The following is a 6,095-nucleotide window of genomic DNA, read 5'->3' on the forward strand; positions in this document are numbered from 1 at the left end:
TTGACGGTCTGAATGATGATACCTTGGCAGCTGATAGGCTTAAAGCCCAGCCATCCAATCAACCAACGTATCAACAGGACGTCCCACCGTTCCTATTGCTACGTCTCATCATCAGGATCAGAGAGAGAGAGAGAGAGAGAGAGAGAGAGAGAGAGAGAGAGAGAGAGAGAGAGAGAGAGAGAGAGAGAGTTTAAGCGCCCTGGCTTGCCACAAACTGCAATGAATTATGCAAACAGCAGCACTTTTAGACAAGTCTGGGACTCCGGATGATACTGCCAGCTTTGCCCAACAGGACGCCTGCGAAGACCTTTTTCCATCTTTCATCTTTATTTCAGTGAAACTCACTCAAGCACTTTGATATACTTTACATACTGTCAGAACACACGCGATTCATGATGGCATTATGATCTTGGAGAGTAATGTTATCCTTCCAACTCTTGATTCCAAGATGATTTACTGTTGAGAGTAATATAATTAAAGAAAAACAGTCATATAGATATGCAGTTTAAGATTTTCATAAGGAAAACATTTCAGCGCGCTGTGTTGTGCGACTGTTAGTAGAAGAAATGGCAAACAGACCCTCAAATCAATGGCCATTCATGCGAGTAACTGAATTTGAATAATGTTTGTAGTGAGTGAGAGGGTTCACAGATCTGCATATAAAGTAACAAACCATGTACAGTATTCATGTCTGCAGTGAAATCAAAGTTTTTGATTTGGACTCACCGAGGACTGCCAGGTAACTGTACTTACATGCGTTTTCTGCTCCTCATTATTCGTAGAGCCTGGAAACAGTCGAATTTGAAGAACATCTCACTCGACATATATCTCCTACTTGAATAAAGTGACCATCATGGGTGGCAGCGGAGGGTCTGCAAACTCCCTCCTCTTCTATTATCAATTTCCAAAAACAGGAACATTGATTTGTCCTTGGAGATTTTGGCTAGGGTATGCTTATATACATGGCTTTAAACAGGAAAAAGAAAAAGAGGTGGAGATAAACGCTACGTTTGAATGACAAAAACCGGGAGGATATGGTTGATTTGAGGGGGAAGTGGGCGAAATGTATCAGGGATGATGAGGGGTTAGAGTTGGCTGATGAGAGAGATGGCACTTGATGAAAGCAGCTCTTAGACTGTGTTAATGAGTGAAAGGAAGTGAGTTCAGTGCTGATTAAGGCTGGAATGAAAGTACAATACGTGAGTCGGGTGATTGTTGAGTCTAACACTAACAGGTTCATCATATTTACAAAACTGATCTCAAGACTCGATAAAGTAACCTTTCCCTATACCATTCTATTGGTTCTTTATCCTTCTTACATAGATATTACATTTGCATCTGCTCCCGTAAAGCGACTGTTCATGTCCCTCAGCCACTGTGTTACATCATTACAGTTTGGTTGCTGAAAAGTCCAATGTGGACAGATGTGACGTCTGTCTACTGTTTCTACGCTGACGAACTTTAAAACGCTGTTCTCTCTCATGTCTTTCCTGACAGCTACGTTTGCGTAATCTCCCCACATCTGGTCAAAATGAGGACAACTGTTTGCACTGGAAGTTTTGATGTAAAAAGAAACAGTGACACACAGTCTTTACAACTCTCGCATACCCAAGACTAGAAAAAGAAAGAAAACAAGAGAAAGAAAAGTGAAATTCTCACATGACAGATATTCCTTAAGTAACAGATAGCTGGGGATCAGACCAGAGAGGATCACATCCATTGCGCCACATATAACCTCCATACTGAACAGATTTCTCACGGGAGTAGAATATCTGTGTCAGAGACCTGGAATGGGCTGGAATCTCTCCCATGGTCTGGAACAGGGGAGCACTATCCAGGCTGAAACGTCTTGGAGTAAATGTTGTTTTCCTATAAGTAACAGAGAACTTTATAGGTAACTACATTCAGAAGGCAGCGATAAATGACGGTTCGTATAGTAGATATGACGATAAGGCTTGTGATTCATAGCGATGTGTCACTGGAACCAGACTTTGATTTGTGCATCTTGATGGTTCTATCTTATATCAGAGGTCAGAGGTCGATGTATCCGCACACACACTTACATCTATAAACCTAGCAAGCAGAATGGAAGACAAACTACCCATAACTATTTAGAAAAAGATAAAATGACACCCTTGAATCCATTTGGTCTCCAGAGATGTCACTTGTGTGTCTGTCTTCCAACAGAGAAGACCCGGAGATCCCCTCAGCGTCCCAGGTCATGAGCATATATGATGAAGCACCAACTCCCCAGCCGTCACTTGCTATCTTAACAGCTCAGTACGACGGTGGACCATCTTTTGTTGACCATGAAGACGGTGCACATAGTAGAAAGATGTGAAGAAAATTTTGCCTGTTTACGAGATGTTGCATATTACTTGGACACTCCAGGTTGTCTAACTTAATCTTCACACTTAATCTATTTTGTAATACTTCTGAATTAGTGCTCCTGTATCCTGTTATAGCCTGGAATGATGAAATATATGGAATACAGCTTGTTTTGTAGAAAGCGAAACGACTGTAACGAACCCACCACCCAACCCGTAATACCCACAGTTTAACATCTCGCAGAACATACAACATGCAAGTGCCATGCACAGGACATGTTTAATGGCTGTGTTGCTTGCCTCACCCTCACGTCTGCCTGCCTGCAGTGTCTAGCCACCACATACCCCACTCCATCTACCCACCATCCACACAGACTTACACCCTAACAGCTGTAAGAACAACACACTAGCTAGAAGTGCCATTTGCTCACATCGAGGAACATTTTCCCTGTTTCCAGTTCTTTTATTCGTAAACTGGAATTCCTCTTCAGTAAAAGAACAGGTTGCAAGGGTTGTAGTGTCTGCAATATTTTAAACGATTTGTTTTTATTTTACGTAGACTTAATTGCAATACTGAGGATTTTACACATGCGAAAAATCTATTTGATTTTTTTCCATTTGTCAAAAAGATTTGTTAAATTGATCAAAGTCCGTAAATAAAACACGTTTGAACTTGCCTGATTCTAGTAAACGAAAGGTTACGGAATACTGGAGAGATGAATTGTGGTTTTGATAGCTTTGATTCAGATATGTTTTTGCACCGTTATGTTTAGATGAAAAAACAAATGTGGGACGAATTATAGAGACGATTATGTTATCAAGGAGTGTCATTATAGATGGGAAGAAGGAATAGAACAGTAAAAATCAGGGAAAAATGTGAAAATGTACGAATATGTTAAAATGTAAAGTTGAAAGTATATGGTTGGAAATGCTATGTATGCATGAGGAAGCTTCATGAATGTAAATGAAAGATGGGGACATCCCCGCCCTTACCCCCGTGCGGTTCCCTTGGGTAAAACTACTGCTGGAGACGACGCCGACGAAGGGCCTTAGCCAGCCGGTGGTTCTAGTCATGGCTGGAGAGACTCATGCTTAGCCTCAGGATAACAGGGTTGGTGTCTTCGTGAGGCGTCTGGTGCTGATGTTGTACTACGAACCCGGACAAGGATGATGGGTGAGGGAAGGCACCTGGAAGGGTCTTATGACTGGTGGTCGGAGGTGAAAGACCTGAAGGAAGACCCAGTAAGAGGCGGGAGGATGGAGGCGTTGAGTCTGCTGCTGCAGACGGGGTAGAGCTGTGGAGGGAGTGGGAGAGATGGAGCTGTATTGGGAAGAAGAGGGATGAAGATGTACAGAGGAATAGAGGGACAGATATGTAAAGGATGGCAGAGAATTTGAAACGCACAGGGAAGTAGAGAGATAAAGATGTACACAGAAATAGCGGGATAAAGATATACAAGGAAATAGAGGGATAGAGATGTACGGGGAAATAGAAGGGACTGAATTGTAACGGGACATAGAGGTCTGACGATCCGTACACAGAACCAGCAGTTAACAAGGATGATGGCCCACCTGGTAATCAAAATGAAAACATACGTTGTGGCAAAATCATACGAATACTGGACAATCCCGAAAAAGCGCAGGTTTAACTTAAAGTTGCGCGTCAGCTATAAGGACCTACGTTGAAATTCACTTTATAATGACAATAGATAATGACAATAGACTGTCTTCATAAATGTACCAATAACCCAGTAGTGTCCTCTGATGTTACTTGACTGGTATCATTAATGAACGCGCCTGTGTGTGTGTGTGTGTGTGTGTGTGTGTGTGTGTGTGTGTGTATGTAGCCCTGATTTTCGAACCTTATGAAAATGATGTAGATTGACATCTTCCTGATGATAAGTCAGATCTTCTCTTTCTGATAATACTTCATATTTATGTTGATTAGACAGTGTTAGATACAGTGTCACTGGTTATATAAAGGATCCACTTTATGATGCGAGTACTGCATGGATGTACTAATCATTGTGCAGATAGAAGGAAAGCACAAATACTTGTTTGAAACTCTTGTACTTAATCTGGAAGAAGGACTCATCCAAATACCACGAAACACGTAATCAAAAAAGATTTAGAAAAAAACACGTAAGAGCTGGGTGGAGATGTTGCTTGTAGTCTGTTACTTGTAGTTGGATTGTACAGATGTAAGATATTTACCTATTTTCATCATAAGGTGTTCTTAGCTTCTAAGGTCTTCGATAACCTTCACAATGTGTATAATACAGAGATAGAAACCGTATAGAGATAGAAATACCTATAATAGCAAGTATAGTAATCACATTAATGATTTATTTATCTCTGAAGTAACTGCACCTTCCCATACAAGTAACATTAAAGTTCATGATGCTAATGGTTTGAAAAAAAACTGCCAATGAAAGTCAGTGAAACTGATAAATATATTATTTACATCAGACAACGAAGAGAATGAAGCAACCTTTAAAGTGACTTAGTTTAACTATCGGACATGAAGTTAGTACAAGTCTCTTATTGGGGACAACGTCTGTGTTCTCACAAGAGAAAATTCTGCAGCTGGAGTGCACTTGCCTCTCGAATATTACCAAATGACGTCACAAGAAGGGGATATCACCTCGAGAACCAGGCCCACCTTCTCTACTAGACCCGTGTGCGTAATTATAAAAACCCTCGTTCCACTAGGCATTATGAGAGGTTATGTACATATTATGCTGCTTGGGTTTCTCTTCGAGGTTCAGATTACGTTAATGTCATATCTTGAAGAGCCATCGCACGAATAAAAATTAAGGCTAAGTGAGGTCTCTAACCCGAGAGTTGTTCAGAATGCACACACACACACACACACACACACACACACACACACACACACACACACACACACACACACACACACACACTCAGAGTCATATCATCACTATCATCGAATCTTCCTCATACCGTCTGTACCTTCTCTGCCAACTGAAATTAATAGGCGTCGCACCAATTGAGCTCAGGTATGTCTACACCATCTTCATTCTCCCTAAGCTCACCTCCGCCTCCTAAAGCTTGTTCCTCCCCACTAACAGCTACACAGAGGGAACAGCTGGAATGGGTGAAGAAAATGGAATACAGAATTATCCTGGACCCATCTTACACCATCTGCCGAGAGGTCCATCTCGCTGAACCTGTCCATCATCTCCGACCATCACCAGCAGCTCACACGGCAGTCTGGCGATTAACAGCTGACACACCCACGTCACACAGACCTCCTTCCCCTCGACGCGCCTCCAATACGGACCTCCGTTCGTCACCACGATAGACTTGTTCCAATGAAAACTAGCACAGAAAGTCATGAGAACAGTCCCACACCCACCTTTGTGAACTTCATGAACAGTCCGTGAACAAGTGGCTATCGCGTCTACATTCGTTGTCGCCTCAACGATTTGGACCCTTGCACTTGATCTCATGAACATCAACATAGCTTCCGCTCTTCTCAAATTCTCTTTGTCTTCCTCTTCATCCACTACACGACAGGGACTTCCAGGAAAGCCGCCGAGAAGCGTTCGCAAATCATCCCTGGTTCTCCTTACATCACCTAGCAGGAGGCGCTCAACACGCTAGTCTACACTACCCTCACGAACAACCACCTGGACCTCATTTGACAATTTGGATGATGAATCTATTGCAACATTTACTCCACCTTTAACACCTGCTTCCTGTGATCCCTCGTCCCCATAGGTGTGTCTGTTCATGTGTGTA

This window comes from Panulirus ornatus, chromosome 1 (genome assembly GCF_036320965.1).
Source record: "Panulirus ornatus isolate Po-2019 chromosome 1, ASM3632096v1, whole genome shotgun sequence".
Taxonomy (NCBI): Eukaryota; Metazoa; Arthropoda; class Malacostraca; order Decapoda; family Palinuridae; genus Panulirus; species Panulirus ornatus.